The sequence below is a fragment of the Molossus molossus genome, unplaced genomic scaffold (genome assembly GCF_014108415.1).
Source record: "Molossus molossus isolate mMolMol1 unplaced genomic scaffold, mMolMol1.p scaffold_m16_p_42, whole genome shotgun sequence".
Taxonomy (NCBI): Eukaryota; Metazoa; Chordata; class Mammalia; order Chiroptera; family Molossidae; genus Molossus; species Molossus molossus.
Window position 1 is genome coordinate 135,507 of NW_023425380.1, and position 20,334 is coordinate 155,840.

Consider the following 20,334-nt stretch of genomic DNA (forward strand, 5'->3'; position numbering starts at 1 on the left):
GGGGGAACCATCGGGTACAGGACGAAGAAGTGCCGGCCCGGCCGCTCCGCCGACACCGCCTCTGTCTGCTGGGCGCGCTGGCTGCCCGGAGCGAGGGCGCAGGTTTGGGGCTGGATATCAGCCCCGGACCCCCTTGGGGGGCCCTTGATCTTGAGCTCAGGGACACGGGAGCCCCTCCCTTTGCTTCTCACCTCACTTGGCCGAAGACCCCAGAGAGGATAAAAACCCTTAAACAGCCCATAATCTATTTCCTTTTCTTTCTTTTTGGACAAGACTGCTGGTTGGGTTGCCCAGTTGTCTCAATATGCAAGGTTGCGGGTTCGATCCCTGGTCAGGGCACATACAAGAATCCACCCATGGCCCCGGCCCGGTTGGCTCAGCAGTTAGAGCGTCAGCCTGCGGTCCAGAGAGACCCGGGTTCGGTTCCCGCTAAGGGCACGGACCTCGGTTGCAGTTTGTCCCCGGCCCTGGTTGGTCGTGCGGGTGGCAGCCACTCGATGTGTCCCCTTTACGTCAATGTTTCTCTCTCTCTCTCCCCCTCCCACTCTATCTGAACAAAAAATGGAAAAAAATGTCCTTGGGTCAGGATAAAAAAATTTTTAAAAAGAATCAACCAATGAGTGTACCAATAAGTGCAACAATAAACCAATCTCTCTCTCTCTCTCTCTCTCTCTCTCTCTCTCTCTCTCTCTCAATAAAAAAATAAAAGACTGCTTTTTCCTGGAGGGGTCCAGCTGGATCAAGGCCCACACCGCAGTGTGGTACCCACTCGGGGTTTAATGAGTGCTTGAGTGTGAATCGAAAGGGAGCATCCTTCCATCCGATCCCTCAGAATCTGCCAACTTGGGGTCCTCTGCCCAAGGCACCCGATGTGCGACCACGCCAGCCTCCCCCCACTTCAACCTGGCCTCCACCCCGGGCTCCCCGCTTTCCAGATCGTTCCCGCCGGGCCCTCGGAGGCAAAACCCTCCCGGGCCTGCGTCTCCCCGCTGTCGAGAGGATTAGCGAGGTTTTGTTGGTCCAGGTCCCTGACCCCTTTCTGCGGACGCTCTCAAAAATAACCTACAAATCACGTCTGATTGAAAACACGTGGCACCAACACCTCCGCGATCCTCCTCCCCGGTGGAAAATTAAAGCTCAGAGAGGCCTGGTTCGGAACGTCCCTGTCGCAATCAGCTTATTGATCGCTTTGCTGCCGGATCCATACACCGGAGCTCAGAGGCAGGGCCCGAAATCAGCAGAGTCTGGCCGGTTCCGGACACGCCCAGCGAGGACGGTCCCTGAGCGGGGAGGTGACGGATGTCGGTGCAAAAGACACCTCTCCGCGGCCCCCTCCTGGGCCCCGGCGCGACGCACGGCCTCCTGTTATGGATGATTTCTGGATTTCCATTCCAATACAACAAATGCACGTACCAGCGGATCACGGCAGGGTTCAATATTTATGAACTGCCTCTTTAGAATACATTCAGGAATTCCGGATTAATCATTACACCCATTACCCGCCAAAGGACAGAAATGACAAACGGAAACACCATTCATTTTTCCTTCTTCTATTTTTTTTCCCCCAGAACCCGTAATGAAAAGCAGCTGAGGAGCTCATTCCCGGTTTGAGGAATGCGTCCCGGGCTGGATTTACGGTGATTCCGAGGAGATATTCTCCGCGTCCCCGGGGCTCCGCAAACAGGTGTGATCATCACAGCCGTGCCCCACGGGGATGGGACTCAGGCCCTTTCTTATTGAGGGCGAGAAAAGCTTTGGTCACTTCCTGGGCCGGGGAGGAGGGGACATTTGTCCTGGGAGCCGGGCAGAGAGCCTGGCGCCTGCACCCCGAATGTGAATCAGACGGGTCGGCTGGAAGGTGAGCTGGGGAGGCTCCCCCAGAAAAATGCCAACTCCCTGGTGTTGGGCTTTCGCTGGTCTCCGCCCTTGCTGTGCCCAGGGTCACGGGGTCCCCCGACTCTGAGACGGGGTGTCCAGGGCCACGCTCCCTCCGAGGCTCCAAGGAGGGTCCTTCCGGCCTCTTCCGGCTCCTGGGCTCCAGGCGTCCCTGGGCGGGGGGCCCGTCCCTCCCGTCTCTCCTCCGTCCCCACAAGGCTTCTCCTCTGCGTCTGCGTCTCCTCTTCTGTCTCTTCCAAGGACCTGTCATTGGATGGAGGCCCCCCTGACCCAGGACGGCCTCCGCTCAGGCCCTTCACGGACCCCGTTTTGAGATAAGGCCCCCTTCCCAGTGCCGGGATTAGGACCAAGCTGTATATTGTTTTACTGGGACATAGTTCAACCAGCACAGCCCGGGTCCCAGTCACCTGTCCGGGGACAAGGGTCTTGGCTCCGTGTGAAGCGAGGCCTCGGCGGGTGCGCCCCGGGGAGCCCCTGCTGGGGTTCAGGGCACATCCGACCTGGGACTGTGCTCCCTGCAGAACATAACCTGACCCCAAGCCAGGCCTGGCCCACACCGCCTGGGCGGTCACCTCCGAGCCTTTGCAGTGTCCTGCCCGATAGCAGTGTCTTTGCTGACCAAGGGGCCCTGGAGCAGACAGACGGCAAAAATGGAGTTTGGGGGCGAGGGTGCTTTGAGCCACATCAGCCAAGGGACATGGGGGGGACCCTGGGCGACAGGGAATCAGCTAACCTCTGAAGTGGCCAGAAATGGGTCACCACAGGGGCGGCCAACCAGGTTATGGGATAAAACCCTGGTACAGAGCTGCCCCGTGAGGTTCGGGGTCCCTGGGTGGCCCCCCTGTGCTGCTCCCCCTCATCACTGCCGCTGGGCCAGGGCTGCCACAGCCACACACTGGGGTGCGGCCCTGGGGTCTGCGCTGACGTTGGTGTCTGTCCTCCAAGACACACAGCCCCTGGTGGCCTCTCCGGGGCTGCCCAGCCTCGGGGAGCTCTTGGGGTCCCTGTGGTCTGGCCCCTACTCAGCCTGCGGCCGATATTTACATCCACCGCCTGGGGGCCTGGGTGGAACCCCCACCATCTCTGTGGGGACACGAGCACCCAGGTAGACATCAAACCTCAGAGGCTGAGAGAGCGTGCAGATGCTGCTGGCCTTTGGGGTGCTGCGGGGTGCTCCTGGGGAACCCCGAAGAGGCAGCTTCCATGCTTGTGGTTGCATCGTCCGTGGGTGGTGGAGGGGAGGGTTCTGGGGGGGACGGGCCCCTGGCAGGTGTCTGTCCGTCTCGTTCCCCGAGAGGAAGCTCCCGAGAAGCAGCCCGGAAAACGCAACGAGGTCCCACGCGGGTGGTGTGTGCCGGGTTCGAGGGTCCAGGTCCCAGAAGATGAGCTGGATGTGGGATGCCGGAAGCCAGGAGGGCGTCCCCGCTGTGTGCGGGCCCCCGTGGGTGCCCGACGCCCTCCGTGCACAGGGCTGACCACCTTCGGGACCTGACACGCCATCGGGACCCACAGGAACAGACACGGGAGCAGGAGCAGTCGGACGGCGCCTGGTGCCCTGGGCCACCCCCCGCGGCGATGAGGCCAAGGGCCCCTTCCGTTATCGATGGAGGCGGAGGACACGGGGCCTGTTGAGCTGGGAACTGACCCTTCATCCTCACTGCGGGGACGCACCCTTGGCCGGGGCGTGTGACCTCTCAGCAGGTCCGGTGGACGAAGGTGACGCCCAGGGCAGCCTGGGAGACATTGCTGAGGAGCCGCCGGGACGGGTGAGGGTGGCCAGGAGGGCCGTGCCCCGGGGGCCTGCGGGAGGACCTCGTGCGGCAGCCCCGCCCGGTGGGGGCCGCCCTTCGCCAAAGGGCCTCGCCAGCCGACCGGAGCAGAGGTGCCCGGTGACGGCAGGACCCTCGGCTGCGGCTGGGCCAGGCCGGGGCACGGACACCTCGATGGGGGGACGTGGAAACACCGGTCGGAGGTGAGAGGCAGGGGCGGGGGCCCCGTCCTGTCTGCGAGCTGGACCCCACGCAGCTCCTGCAGGGATGATGGAGACTCAGCAGGAGAGACCACGTCGGGGTGTCCGGGGACAGAGAGCCCAGCTGGGGCTCCAAGGGCCATCGCCTGAGCTGTACCCGCAAAAGAGGGCTCAAGGCTGGGACAGGGCTAGAAGGGCCTGGCCAGAATTTGTCCAGGTCCCCTCAGGGTAAAGGGGGCCAACGGTGCAGACCTGGGGTGCAGCAGAGCCCCCGGATGCACCACTCGGGGAAGACTGCTTCTGGTCCCCACACAGGAAACCCCGATGAGGCCACATGTCACCCACACATGCCTCTGGGGACAGGGCGTCTGCCTGAGAAACGTGCGTTTGATCCTCCGGGCACACACCGAGGCGGCCCCGGTCGTGTGAGCGGTTCATTTCCACACTGGAGTTTGCTTCTCACGGGACGTCAGTGGACACATGGCTACGTCTCGGACACGGCATCCCGGGCCCTGGACAGCCGCCTGCCAGCGCTGGACAAAGGTGGGCACCACCTGGGGACCCGGAACAGGAGCTGCCAAGGCTACTGTGCTCACGGAGAGGGACTTCGTCACTCAGCCCCGTGTGTGTGCGTGTGTGTGCACACATGTACTGTGTGTGCACATGTGTAATGTGCACGTGTGTGCACGCCTGTGTAGTGTGCACCTGTGGACTGTGTACATGTGTGTGCACGTATGTGATGTGCAGATGCACATGAGTGGTGTTCCTATGTGCACACCTATGTAGTGTCCATGTGCACATGTAGTGTGCGCATATGTGTGCACACATGTAGTGTGTGCATGTGTGTACACGTGTAGTGTACAAGGTGTACGTATTTAGTGCATGTCTGTGTACATGTGTAGTGTGTGTGTGTACATGTGTAGTGTGTGGGAGTGTGTGCATGTGTGTACATGTGGATATGTGTGTGGCTGCATGTCCTTGTGTGTATAAATGTATCTGTGCTGGCATGTGCTGATGCATGTATACACACATGTCGATGTGTAAGGGTGTGTATGCCTGTGGGTATAAGTGTGGGGGGGTGTACGTGTGTGTGCACATATGTAGTGTGTGGCTGTGTGGATACACACATGTAGTGTGCGCATGTGTGCCCGTGTGTAGTGTGGGGGGTGCACTATGTAGTGCATGGAATGTGTGCATGTCTGTGTACATGTGTAGTGGGTGTGTACATGTGTACCGTGTGGGAGTGTGTCTGTGTGTACATGTGGATATGTGTGTGGCTGCATGTCCTTGTGTGTATAAATGTGTCTGTGCATGCATGTGTTCATGCATGTATACACATGTGTAGATGTGTACGGGTGTGTATGCCTGTGAGTATAAGTGTGTGGGGGGTGCACACCTCTGTATTTAAAACCCGGAGGTGAGTACCACCCCCACTCCCACCCCCGGCTGAGTCATAACCACAGTGCGTGTCCCGAGCCCCCATGGGTGGATTTCGGGGAGGGGGTGTCCCAGAGTCCTTGCTCCATGAGATTCCCTGCAAAGATCTCACCACCCACCGAGGGTGCAGAGCTGCCAGCTGCTCAAGTCCGAGCTGAGGGGGGTGGTCCCCACCCTCCTGCTTGCGGGACCCACGGTGGAGGGGCCTTGGAGGGCGGGCCCCCCCCTGCCTGTGCCCCTGCCCGGAATCCAGTGCTCATTCAGGACAGAACCGTCCACACCCACGGCTGCCCCAGAAGCTCACCCCTGATCCTAACTCAGTCCCGGGGAACGGACACCAGGTCCCCAGATGCACACACAGGTGCAGGCAGGTCTCGGGGGCGCCGGGGTCTCTCCCCGGGAGAGAATGACACTGGGAACCGTCCTCAGACTCCCTCCCGCGATGGGCCTGTGACCTTCCGACCTCGGCCCGTGGCCTGCACAGCAGAACATCTTCAAAGCTTGGTCTTGGCCGTCAGACGACACGAGACCTAACAGCCTTCATGGGGACGTCAGGCGTCGCTGGCCGGGCACCACCCTCCGCCCGGCCCGAGTCCCACGGCCTGGGTTCCGGCCCGGGTCCGGCAGCGGCAGGAACCGGTCGGATCGGTAACCACGCCCAGGCCTCCGAGCAGACCCCGCACGGGAGCCCAGGGCGAGGCCGCACCAAGGGGACCCCACCCCCACCCCCGGCCCTGTTCCCAACCTCAGTGCGTCCAATTAATTTCTGCGTCCTCCCCAAATTCAATTACGGGGGGACCCCGTGGACCCCAGAAAGCGCCCAGCAGCCCGTCTTGACAAATGGCTGTGCTTAGCGTGCTCAGGGAGGCGGGGTGTTGAGTCTTGTTAATTCCCCCACTAATTCTCAATTACGGTAAAATGAAGCCATAAATCACGCGGACAGGGGATCGATGGCAACGTGGTTTTCTGGGTGATTGGCAGCCTCCCCAAAGGTTTTCTGTAAGTTGGTTTAAGGGGACTGGTTGTCCGAGGGGCTCGGGGTGACGGACAGACGGGGGTGGCCGCTGCGTCTCGGGGACCCCCGGGCCGGCCTTGGGGGATGGCGCCCGGGGACAGCGCCGATTTCAGCCCATCCGACATGCAATTCTTTCCCTTTTCATACCTGCTGTACCAAATGAGAAACAAATTACATTTCGCTCCACGATCTCCACAGAAACCATTTAAATTTTTCATGGAAACTAAATTCTCCCCAGACAAATAGCCCCCGTTCTGTGACAATATACTGCGGCGCAGGGGACAGAAATAAATTTGTGTCACTCCGTATATGCTTTTCTCCGTAATGTCATTCACCGCGGCCGATAAATGAGGCACCCGCAGCACACAATGACGCGCGGGGCCCGGGGGGGCCGCGGCGTGTCCGCCCCCTCCACTCCGGGGCACCCTCGTCCTGTCCCTGTTATTAATTTGCAGCCGGGTTTTACATTCATGAGGCCAAGATTGAAATGTAAATGAGACATGGAAAACGTCGCCGGCGTGGCCGCGTCCCGGCCCGGGGTGTCAGGGACTCCGGGGGAACAAGAAAATAGTTATGACTCGGGGAGAGGTGAGCAGCCCCACATCAATCACCGCGCGGGGCGGCGTGGAATACAGTCGCCGGCGAGGTGGCGGATCACGGCGGGAGCCTGGGAGCCTCGGGTACCTGTTGGGTGGTGTCACCGTCTCTGGGCGCTCGCCGACGCCCCTGGTATTTCAGTGGTGCCTTTTTGCCTCTGCGTTGTCCCCATTTATCTGTCCCCGGAGCTCCCTCCCCCACCCGCCCCATTCGGACGCTGGTTGGTGACAGATGGCCACCCCGGGGGCACCCAGCCTGGGGTCGCCCCGAGCCATCGGTCCACGCGTTGCTCCCCTTGTCCCAAAGCCCCAGGGAACCCCGATGATGCCTAATGACTTTCTGCTTTAATTCGGCGAGCAGACAAAAGAGGCTCCCTCCCGAGGGCTGACGGAAGGACACGTGGGCGCCTGTGGCCGGTCCCCCCGCAGAGCTGCACGCGTCCGCTTCTAAGGTCAGCAACAGCTGCCTGCGGCCCCAGGGGCTGTGCCCCGTTTTCGGGTTTGTGTCGGGGAGTCCTGGGGATCGGGGAGAGGCGGATGCTAGGCCAGGGTCTCAACGTATGCCCAGGGGACCCTGCCCGGTCCCCCTGGGCTCCCCAGGAGGTGGCCCGTGGTGCAGATCGGAGAGACGAGGAGGCACCCTCTGCATGACTGGGCAGCAGGGTCCCCAAAGCCGCGCACGCAGGACCGTGGGGCATGGGTCTCATAAGCACAGTGCAGGCCAGGTCCCCTCCCAACCCTCGGTTGCGCAAACAGAGTCACCTGTGCGGGTCGCTCGGACAGCGCAGGAAGGCCACCCGGCTGTCTGCACCCAGGCGGGACCCCTCGGCGGCGGCTGAGTAGTCCCCAACCCACGTGGGCTCGACAGGTAGGTCACCGACCCACGGACTTGATGTTTCGGAACGGCGTGAGGTGCGCCGAAAAGTGAGAGGCAGGAACGGAGCGTTTCCCTGCGCCTCCCGCTGACCTGCATCCCGGCAGACGGGACAGGGTCGAACGGGATCACCTGCCGGGACGTGTCTCCGTCACGCACCGTCCACCACTTACATCCGCCCCACTGTCGGGTGCGACGGGGGTGCGGCAGCGTCGGCCGTGAGCCCGCCGGTGTGGTTTGACAGCGGATTCCCTGCCCTGAGCCGTCCTCGGGGCTCCGGCCCTCCGTCCACCCCTGACGACCACGCCCTTGGAAGCACACTGCGCGGATTCAAACCGGCTTCTTTCACGGAATAACCCGCCTGGAAGTTCCCCCCACACCCTGCCTGTCCACAGAGCTGTTCTCCCCACTGAGGCCGCTCTCATCACGTGGACGGCGTGCTGGGCGTTGTCCACCACCCACTCGAGGACACGTCGGTGGCTTCCAAGTTGGGGACATTTCCCCCCAAAACGTGCAGGTTTGCGTGTGGACCTGGTGTTTAGCTCCTTCTGGAGAATACCAAGGACTGAGATTTCCCACCTAGTTCGTTAAAAATCCAACCAAGGGAAGATTGGGGTCCGAAAGGGTATTTTTTTGGGGGGGGGGAATCTCTCGGGTGAGGCACATGGCGTAGCCACAGGAAGCGGCCACTGGAATGAACGTCTCAGAGGAATGAAATCAGGCTGAGAAGTCTCCAACCCTCCCGAGAATGGAGGACCCCTGATCATAAACGTACAGACATAATTATAGGACATGGGGGACCCCGGGATGAGGAGCAGTTGCGGGGTGCTCTGCGGCTGCAGCATAGATAGATGGCGGTGAACGCCCGTATGGTTTATGGGTAAACGGGGAAACAAGTGAGATCCAGCCGTGCCGTGGAATACTACGCAGCCATGAAAAGGAGCGAGGTTCCGACGCTGCCATGCGGGCGGGCCTCGAAGTCAGGATTCTCAGCGACAAAAGCCCATCAGAAACACCAAACACTGTGTGAGCCCCCTCACTGGAGGTCCCTCGAATAGGCAAACCCGATGAAACACGAAACACAACAGAGGTACCAGGGGCCGGGGCAGAGAGGGGGTGCGGGGAGGGAACGGGGACAGAAACAAGCCCTGAACGTGGTGACGGTGGTGCCTGAACAACACTGACTCCATGTTAGAGCCCCGAGGGTACACTTCAAACCGGTTCAAGCTGAAAGACGCCGTCCGTTTGCACATCTGATGTACGTGCATGTGTGGCTCGTGCAAGGGAAACATTTTGTGAAACTAAAAAGAAAAAGCTTATAATCTGAGATTAACGGGGAGCTTGGACCCCAGGGAGGACGATGCCATTGCTGCCCGTCACGGGCTGGTTGGACAAGGAGTGGGCTCGGGGCTTCTCTCCGGAGAACCCCATCCTTCACCCCAACTCTACGTGGAGCCCCGGATTCGACAGGCCCGTCCTCATCCCCCCGCAGAGCCCACAAAACAGGCCCAGCTCTCTCCTGCCCCCCATCACTGGCTCCTCTCTCCGTGTTCAAATACGGTTCTAATTGCTTATCAAATGGATAGTTATTGTATCGTAAAATCCCCCCCGCCGCGCCCGGTCCCATTCCGAGGTGCAGCTGAACCTCCATCCGATGACATATCGCCGTGAATTATGCTGATCGGCTGGTTAAGAGCCCGGCGGGTGTTCAGGCTGAAGAGCGACCCACCCAGCAGCCCGGCGGAGGGGCCGGCGGAGGTTTTATCGGCGGGGGGACCCGCGGCCGTCACAGCAAGGCCCGTAAATCACGACCGACGCGCCGGAGACCCAAGGAGTACTCCGTTAATTATTGATGCGTTCATCACAACTACCGTGGCAACGCAAAGTCATTAGTGGGTCGCTAATTGTTTTATGGATCCGTGATGAATCACCCAGCGGGGTTCGCCCTCAGCCCACGATGGTCCCCACACTGCCCGGCAGGGAGACGGGCGGCCGCGGGGGTCTGTCTGGGGGGCCGGCCGCGGGGTCCTGTCTGAGGACCCCCGTATTAAAACACGACGGACACGCTCACTGGGAGAACAGGGGTCTCCTTCCCGCGAAACCTCACCGCTCGAAGCCGAGGCCTGTTCTTGGGTGTGCGTGACACTACCCACCCTGTGCAAACAATGGCCTGTCTGGTTTGTCCAAACCCCAGCACCCCTAGACTGGAACCCGCATGCTGGAAGCGTTTCACGGGGAGCGTTTGGGCCGGGGGGACCCAGCGGCCGATGCTCATGGCCCTACCCGCACTCTGCCCGGGGCCGTCCTCCCCGGGATAAAACTTGTGGGCGCTCTGTGTGAGTCCCCAAGTTGGGGTGCTGGGCAAGGGGCCTCATCCTGGGGAACAGACGGAGGGGTCATTGGAGGCCCCCCGTTTTCCTGCAGACGTCACTCAGTCTTCATGTTTCGGAGACATGTTCATGTTCATGTGGCAGGTTCACCGTCTCACCGAAGGGACCCAACAGTCCACGGGCGTGTGTCTCGGGACCCGGGCAGGGAGCGGGCGGCACCCCCGGGGGGACTGCGGGAGCCGTTTCATGGTGAGGACGTCGGGGGGTTCATCTCGGTCGAGGGCGGGAGTGAGGAAGGGTTTCCGGCGGCGGGAGACACAGCAGCCCGGACACGGCCGTCGGTCTGTCAGGAGCGAAGGGGGAGCCTGTCCCCAGGTCCCGGCCCCCAGCGTCCCTGGGGCTCCCTAGCGGCCAAGGAGCCGCGGAGCCCAGAGAGCACCTGAGGGGGTCGCCCACAGAGCGGGACACATCTGGCCGCCGTGGCCCTGGAGGGGGGCCCGGAAAGGGGTCAGGACGTGGACTGAGCCCTCCTGTCCTCATGACTGATGCACGGACCCCCGGACGGCGACGAGAGCCCCCACCATGTGGCCAGGGCGTCAGAGGGGAGGACGGGTGGTCAGACGCAGGTGGAACGGGATGTCCGGAGCAGGGACGCCGCTCCGCACGAGACGACCGTGTCTGACGGTGTCTCCGTGGCTTCAGGACACCGGATGCTCTTCCCCAAACCGCAGACGTACACCCGCGGGGAGGCCCCTACCGCCACCCCTCGTAGCCAGGGGACCCCTCAGGCGCCATCATTCCGGCAACGCTGTGTGCGTTTCGGGGATTCTGCGTGTCCGGCTCGACTCTTCTGGGGACCTGAGACTGCTGTTGATGATAAACTGTGATCGGTACACAAACCAGTGGACACAGGACCCCTGGGGCGACCTGGGGTCTGGCGCGGCCGCAACCGACCCAATGACAACCATGTGGTGGGAGACGGGTTCGATGAATAGTGGTGAAATTCCGAGACATGGCGTGGCCCCCCAGCGTGGCCCCGGCGTGGCCCCACGGCGTGGCCCCAGGTGTCCCACGGGTGCTGGACTGCGGAGGTGGCATGTCCACCTTTTAGAGACGTCTCAGGGAAAGGCCGTGAGCCGCCGACATCCAGCAGCTGACCCCACGGCGGACACCACGTTGACCGTGTCGGCCACGAGGACTGTGGCCACGGCACCACGCGGGGGTGCAGCTCACCACGCCGAGCCCAGCAGGGCCCCGGCCGGGATCCGGGCTTCACCCTCCTCAGGGGCAGAGGAACCATCAGACGGAGCTGGAAAAGCCGCTGAGATGAGAGGCAGTTTCTCGGGGATCACAGCTCCTTCCCCGTGGTTCTGAGGACGCCGCGCGCCTCCCCGTCCAAGCCGAGCGCGGACGCTGGCTGATAGATGAGACACGCTCTGACCTCTTGGGATTGGCGTCCTGCTGTGCGGGTTGGAAAGGCGGGGTCGGGCCGGGCTGGGGGGCCGCGGGGAGCGGAGTCTGGCCGAGGCGGGGTCCTGAGCGTCCCGTCTCCGCCGCGGCCACGGAGCCCAGCCTGGCCGTCCGAGCAGCTTCTGGTGCTGCTTTGGGGCACTCGCTCTTGTCTCTGTGTTTCCCCTTGTCCTCGGAGATGCTTTTTGGGAGAAGACACCCTGCCCAGGCCTGGACCCCTGACTTCTCTCCTCAGGAGCGGGAGCCACGCCCTTCCTGCGGTGCAGCCCCCCGATTGTGCTCATTGGCAGACGCAGGACACCCAAGCCTGGGGGCAGGACACGGAAATACAGTCACGCGGTCACTCGGGGGTGAGCAGTCACCTGTCCTGGGGTCCCGCCTTGCCCACTTCCTCATGGACGTGCTGCTTTGGAAAAAAGGGGGTGCAACCCACGAGGTGGCCACAAGCCCCTCGAGACAAATCGGGGAGCAACACCTGGAAAGTGAGGGTTGTCGTCTGCTTTCCTTCCGTTCGGACACGGAGCCAGGACGCCCCCGGGAGCCAGCACCCGGCGAAACAGGCCGCCCGTCTCCCCGTCTCCCCCGCATTATGAATAAAAACATGAAATTAGTTTTATGTCCGAGAAACAACCCCTAAGACGCCGGGAACTGATAATTAGGCCTTCTAAGCTGCTAGGCTTGTCAGTGTTGAGAAATTTACAGCCCGAGGGGTCCCTGGGTTTATGGGCTCAGACACCTGCCTGGGCTGCAGGAAACACCCCCCAGTCTCTCCCACGGGTGCTGATTGTGTAGCTTCTGCGCGAAGTCAAGACGGGGAGACGGATCCCCGGACGGAGGGTCCCCGGGCCTGGGACGCACCCTGTGTACATCCACCCCAGGAGCCCACACAGATGGGGTGAAGCCGCCATCCCCAAGAACCACCCCGTGTTCAGGGGTGAAAATCACCCCGGTACAGAAATGCAGACGAGATTCGGAGAACCCATCCCGACAGGCTCACCTCGCAGCAACCTGGAATCACGGCGTCTGGTTCCCCGTTGGTTCCGACGACGCTGCGGAGACGCCCCCGACACGGAGTCTCGTCGGTATCAGCCCTCGGTCGAATCCGTTTCGTTAAAACTCCCAGAACCTGCCGCTGACGCTGAGTGATGGCTTCCAGTCTGAGATCTGGGTGACGGTGTCCTCAATATTCACTGGCCCCCCAAAGTCGGACGCACGCAGCGTCACAAGATAACTGCAGCACCCGTTGGAGAACACGCACCCTCCTGTCTGCCTCTGCCTTTCCGCCCCCGCTCGACAAGCAAGACATTCGAAACCCTCATTTGTGCCCCATGGCAGGCGTGGACAGATGTCCTTGGTCACCCACAGACAGGCTGCCCTCCTAACAGCCCCTCGACTACCTCAGGGCAATGCCTCTTCCCCACGTTAGCCGTCTGCTGAGGTCGTGTGTGGGGACGTTGCTGTCACTAGCAAGCAGCCTGTGACTCCAGCTAAGCTCATATAACATCAGGCTGTGAACCCAAATCCTGCTCTGGGACCCCGAGGTGCTGGAAACCCTTGGAGGTCAGTCACCCCTACCCCTCTCTGAAGCTCCTGAGGTGGTCTTGCCACCCCAAAGTGGTGGCCTTCGCCGGTGGGGCCTGGGGGAGGTCATGAGGTCATGAGGGTAACCAGGAACCCTCTTAGGTTCCGTGCCGGGGGCCTGCAAATTAAAGCGACCGCTGAATGGGATTGGTGCCCATATAAGAGACACTGCCTCCTGAGCTGTGATTTGTACGGATATATCACTCATAGCCAATGTGGGGGTTCAGTGAACCAGGGGCTATCGACCCCGTGTCCTGGACATCGATGGCCACCCCCTCGTTCCTGAATGTGTGCAGGACACGCCTTGCTCACCGACCCTCCAGGACTTCCTCGTCCACTCTAAGCTTCCTAAACTGCACCTTCCGAGTCAGTGTGTCCAACAGGTCGTCTACACGGGACTCACCTGGGACCTTGTTCATCCAGGTGATTCAGTGGAAGACAGGAACGCTCCGACCGGCTCCCAGCGACAGAGCTGCTGCTGGTCTGAGGACAGTCCTCCGAGGGGTCCTTGAACTTGGCTGCTCAGGAAAGACCCCCCGTGAGCTCTGAAGGAATCCGCTGCCCAGACCTGCCCGTCCCCCAGGCCTTCAGCTTCTCCTGCCGAGAAGATGCGACTCGGGAACCACTCAGTACAATTCTCTGAACTTACATCACCGCTGTGACCCCCGGGACACTTCCCCGTTGTCCACGACACACTGGGCTCGAAAAAGGGGGGTTGTTACTGCTCATTACAGTGTCTTTTGAGATGAGACACTGAGCACCCCTGGGGATTGAAGGTTCCCTTCCGCATGGAGGCCACTGGCTTCTGACACACACCTCGTTACCCACCTCCCGTGCCAGCCCCTTTGGGTTCACATAGAACCGGGGTCTCCACCCAGAGGGGCAGAGCTATGCACAAAGCAACCGGAAATGCATTTGAGACCAAAGGTGTGCGTGGGACCCTAACCTTGGTATTTCAATCCGCCCGAGAGAGACAGAAAACTAAAGTGAACAAGACGCGGGTGCGGATGAGGATGTTTCCTGCCATCCTTTCTCTTGGCTTCAACTAATATCAGCCTGTCGGTGTCCCCCCGGGGGGCCCCAATCCCCCTACGGGAGCCGTGGGGCTCGAGCGTAATGACCGTGAACCTCAGTGCAGGGAAAGCCAAAGTCTCAGGGGAAACTTCCTCAAGAGTATGTTTGTACACTTCTCAGGGGTCCCCCCCCAAAAAACATTGAGCTTAGGAGAAATGGCCCCAAGTGCCATTGGATATGGGATGGTTAACTGTCTATGTCAACTTCGCGGGACCACAGCGGGCCCAGAAATTTGGCTGAATGTGATCCTGGGTGTGCCTGGGAGGGTGTTTCTGGGCGAGAGTAACATTCGGGGGAGTGAAGTCCGTGAAGCAGATTGCCCTCCCCCGCGCGGTGGGCCTCGTCTAATCAGTTGAAGGCCTGAATAGCACTGGAGGGAGGAGGAGGGAGACTGTGTCCCTTCCCTGACTGACTGCGTGAACTTGACCCATCCGCCCTCCTGGTTCTTGGGCCTTTGGACTCAGACTGAGTTGCACCAGCCTCCCCGTGTCCCCCGCTTACAGAGGGCAGATGGTGGGACCTCTCAGCCTCACCATTGAATGAGCCAGTTTCTGTAACAAAACTCTACCTGTGTCTGTGTCTACACATGTATCTCTATACCTATCCATCTTTCTACACGGCTTTTATGTATCCCTCCCCTCTTTCTGCAGCTATCGATGCACATGGTGGGTGCATCACCTCACCCCCCATATACATCTATTCATCCATCTATTGAATCTGCCATCTATCTATCCATGTATCAAATCCATCACCTGTCTACCTATTTATCAATCCACCCATTTATATCTATCATGTATTCATCTGTGAAATCGATCCTCTATCTACTTATGATGTCTATTCATTCCACTATCCATATCTATCATTTATCCATGTATCAAATCATCACCTACCTACCTATCTGTTTATCAATCCAGTCATCTACATCTATCACCTTCCCATCTGTGAAATCTATCATCTATCCTTCTACCTCCTTACGATGTCTACTCGTTTAACTATCAATATTTATCATCTATCTATCCGTCTATCAAATCTATCATCTATCTATAATATATCTATGGTCTATATCTGTTGTATTTGTCTATCTATCTATATCTATAACTTCTATCTATCTATCTATCTATCTATCTATCTATCCATCTTTCTCTCTATCTCTCTATCTACCTATCATCTATGTATTTATGTATCTATCTATGTATCATCTACCTATCTATCACCTTTCTATGTATCTATGATCTATCTATCATCTATGTATCTATCTATCTATCTATCTATCTATCTATCTATCTATCTATATATCATCTACGTATCTATCACCTTTCTATGTATCTATCATCTATCTATCTATCTATCTATCTATCTATCTATCTATCATCTTCCTATCTATCTATCTATCTATCTATCTATCTATCTATATATCATCTATGTATCTATCACCTATCTATGTATCTATCATCTATCTATCATCTATCTATCTCTCTATCTATCTATCTATCTATCTATCTATCTATTTATCTTTCTCTCTATCTATCTCTCTATCTATCATCTATGTATCTATGTGTCTATCTATCTATCAATCAATTTATGTATCTATCTATATATCATCTACGTATCTATCACCTTTCTATGTATCTATCATCTATCTATCTATCTATCTATCTATCTATCTATCTATCTATCTATCTTTCTCTCTATCTATCTCTCTATCTATCTATCATCTATGTATCTATGTGTCTATCTATCTATCAATTTATGTATCTATCTATATATCATCTACGTATCTATCACCTTTCTATGTATCTATCATCTATCTATCCATCCATCCCATGTATATCCATCTGTTTATCTATTGAGACCTACTTATCTATGTGCCATTGGTTCTGTTTCTCTGCAGAACCTTCCCTAATACAAGCTGTTTCCTTTCTGTGACCCTTGGGAGATGCTCCCTACTGTCCCGCGTGGACAGGGACAGTGGCCCTGCCCGGGGACACTGCCCAGGAATCCGGACGCAGGGCCCACAGAAGCCGTTCTCATCCCCAAACTCTCCAGTCTCCCGAGTTACGCCAGCCTTAGGTGGGACACAGCTTCCCCGCGGACCAGGTGCAGGGTCCTGGTCCCCTTTCCACACGGCGTCGGGTCCCCTGGCCTCCCCGGCGTCCTCAGGACAAGGGTGACTCTTCCGGGACCGACCACCCGAAAGGCCGCACAGGGACGCCTCCTCCCACCCACCATCCGACATCTTTTCCTTTAACTTCCCTCGTTTCTTTAACTTATAATTACTCCAAAAAAAATTTGTTTTTAATGGTGTTTATTTATCTTCCAATGTGCTCCCCAAACCTAACGGCCCCTGTTATACCGCCAGGCTCATCAAAGAGAAGATATTCACGGTTTCCTTTTAATGATCCGGCAGCGACGCGCGGATTCGGATGCGAAAGGAGGACAATAGACTCGCGCCGGCAGAATTCCTCTTCATTACAGAAAATCGGCTTCATAAATATTGAAATCTGTTCTTATTTGTGGATGTCCTGATTCCCGGCCCTTGGACCGGCTCCAAACACAATTACTCGGTGATTCATCTATTTTTTAGACTTTCGGTGCGTTAGCCTTTGATGGAAATTGATCTCAATGAAGAGGGGGCCGTCAGTGGGGAAGTGCGAAGGGGTCATCCAAGCATCCCCCCAAAAGACGGGAGGGTCGGCAGGTGACCCTCCCTGGAGCCTCGGAGGGAGCGCGGCCCTGGACACCCCGTCTCAGACGCCTGCTCCCCAGGACGGGGACGGTGCACGTCTGGGTTTTAAACGCCAGCGTTGTACCGATGTGCGGCCCCCACGGGAAACACACGGAGACCACGCAACCCATCACGTATTCGCTTGTCACACAGAACTTGTGTCCTTGGAAAACGATCGACTCACAGACACCGGGGGGCAGAGGCCTGACCCCTCAGGAAAGCCAGGCCTGTCCACACCTGGATCCCCGCGTCCAGCCTGCAGGGAGTAAACATCGGTGGTCCAAGCTCCCCGTCGCGGGATCGATCACGGCGGCTCCGGGAACCGAGTGCACGGCCATGGACGGGTAATCCGCCCTGTACATTGTCGTCACCCAGTCCGTCAACAAACACCGTCGCCTGTTCCCAACCAGGGGTCGGGGCGAGCTGAGGGCCCCATGAGGCTGGAGCCCTGGGGAGGGTCCGTGATGCCCTGGGAGGGTCCTGGGCGGCCTCCACCGCGACCACACGCAGGGACCAGCCCGCGGGTCACGTAGTGGGGACCTGGGGAGCCAACAGGGGTCCCGGGGCAGGGGCCGCTGCTCGAGGTCATGCCACAGAATGAAGGGACACGGAGAAATGGCAGAAAACATAGGAAATCACGGAATGAGGTTCCAGGTCAGAAGTCCTGGCTGAAGGTCACAGGCAGACAGAGTGTTTCTGGGGTCACAGGGCGGGGATTGGGGTTGGGGGTCAGGTCTGAGGGTCAGGGTGGGGGTCCAGGTGAGAGATTATTTCTGGGGTCACAGGGCAGGGATTGGGGTTGGGAGTCATGTCTGAGGCTCAGGGTGGGGGTCCAGGTGAGAGATTATTTCTGGGGTCACAGGGCGGGGATTGGGGTTGGGGGTCATGTCTGAGGCTCAGGGTGGGGGTCCAGGTGAGAGATTATTTCTGGGGTCACAGGGCAGGAATTGGGGTTGGGAGTCAAGTGTGAGGCTCAGGGTGGGGGTCCAGTTGAGAGATTATTTCTGGGGTCACAGGGTGGGGATTGGGGTTGGGGGTCATGTCTGAGGCTCAGGGTGGGGGTCCAGGTGAGAGATTATTTCTGGGGTCACAGGGTGGGGATTGGGGTTGGGGGTCAGGTCTGAGGCTCAGGGTGGGGGTCCAGTTGAGAGATTATTTCTGGGGTCACAGGGCTGAGTTTGGGGTTGGAGGTCATGTCTGAGGCTCAGGGTGGGGTCCAGGTCAGACATCATTCCTGGGGTCCAGGGCAGGCATCGGGGTGGCGGCCCCACCCGCAGCCGGGGACGAGGGCACCTCCACCCGGAGCCATGAGACCGGTTCCACCGGGCCGTCCTGGGACTGGTCAGAGCTGGTGCCCTGGGCCGGCCTCCAGGGCCCATGACCCTCCTACGGACCCAGGACGGGGCCAGGACCTGTCCCTCCCGGGGCCTGAGGGAGCCGACCTCAGGGTCAGGGGCCCTGCATCTCGGAAGAGCCCGTGTGGTCCCTCAAACCCCAACCGAGGGTCTGGCCCTCCTCTCGACGCCCTTGGCTCCTGGCCAGGGGCCTTCACAGACGCACCCCTAAACCAGAGCCGGTGACCCGCACAACCCCTGTGGTCCCAGGAAGGGGCAGCGGGCCGAGGAGGCCTCCCGGTACCTGTCCGGGAGAGTGGGGCACCCCCTGCTCCCCAGGCCTCCAGGCTGCGGGAAGAACCAGCCCGTCCAGGGCTCACGTCTGTGTCCCCGTAACCACACTTCCCGGGGGCTCCCGGGGGCCGCCCACCCGCCCTGACCCCAGCTCCCCATCCTGGCTCTGCGCACACCTCACGACCCCACCAGGCCCCGGACGCCTTGTCCCCCCGCGACGTCGTCCCTGAGAAGACACCGCCGCTTCCAGACCCGAGCGTCCCCGGGCCCACGACCCGCACCTTTGTGCCCGGAATGGGACAAAATCCCTCGAACCGGAACCCCACCCGGTCTCCCCGTCCCTCTGTGCTTTCGAGAGCGGCGCCCGCCCGCCCGGCCGGCCGGGGGGAAGCCCGCAGGTTTACGATGCTCCTAATTGGACCGGACACCTCCCTGAGCTCTGACCCCCAGCCCACTGCCAAGGTGCCCGGGCCGGGGCGGCTGCGGGTTATTTAGTATGTGCGAGGCAGCGCCGGCCCTGCCCGCATGTGCTAACAGTTAACCGCAGCCCAGGGCCCGCCCAGCGCTCGGAGAACGGCGAAATTAACTTTTCCACGAACCTCCGCGGGCCGGCCGTGAATTACCCTGCGAACAGACGTCTCATTGATTCTGAAAAACGACTTGTCCGCGTGCAACAATGATAACCTTTTAGAAGGCTTGCAAAACAAATCCAACACCCCATTAAAAGGCAAAGGATTTCTTCCCCCGCCCCCCGCCTCCCCGCACAAGAAAAAGAAACTTTTGGAACAGAGGCGGCTATTAATAAATAACGGGGGGCTTTCTTCTTCCCACCGGCCACGGCGGACATGAAAAGGGATCCCTAAAGTGTATCCGGGGGGTGGGGGGTGGATGGGACGTCGGGGCGTAAGGCGGACGCCCGGGACGGTCCGGTTTTTACGAACTGCCCAGACGATGTTTTATGGGATGTCACGTTGTCATTGGGTTTGTGAAGGGGGAGGGGAGACAAGGACACTTTCTGGGGTTTGCGAGGGGGGAGACAAGGAGCAGCCCCTGCACCCGCACACTCACGACCACGCAGGGAAATGGCCCTGTTGCGGAGAGGTGTCCCCCATCCGGCGGTCCGGTTTGTAAAAGCGTAAAGAAGGCACGTTCTGCATTCCGGGCGGCAGAGGGTCCAGGACGCGGTGACGGACACGCCTGAGGGTTCTTGGGAGCGGACATCATTTATTCATGGGCGAGGGTTTCCCGCCGCGGGAGGCACCCCCATGAAAAATTAATGGTCCGCATGGCAACCTCCAAGTAGGAGCTTGGCCCCTGGAGCCCCGAGAAACGGCGCCAACACCTCGACGGCCGTGGAATAATAATCACGAGGTGAACGCAGTCAGGTCGGGCGCTCCCGAGGCGTGTGCGTGTCAACCGTGGGGGCGCAGGAGCATCCCCGTTTATGAGGAACCCACAGCTCCTTGGACGTACGTTGCGATGGCTCCCGGGGCAGGGACGGCCCAGCTCAGGGCCCTCGAGGCTGACGCTGGCAAACGGCGTCTCGGTGGGAGTGTCCACCTCGGGCCGCCTCCCTCACGCCGTCTGTCCGTCCGTGTCTCCAGCCCGGCGACTTTTTTCCTCCTTCCGGTCACCCCTCCACGTAGAGACGGAGGCCACTGCTCCGCGTCCTCAATGAAATGAAAGACTTGTTGACGCTTGAGGCCAATCCACAGCCTCTCGCACGGTCTGAACCCAGG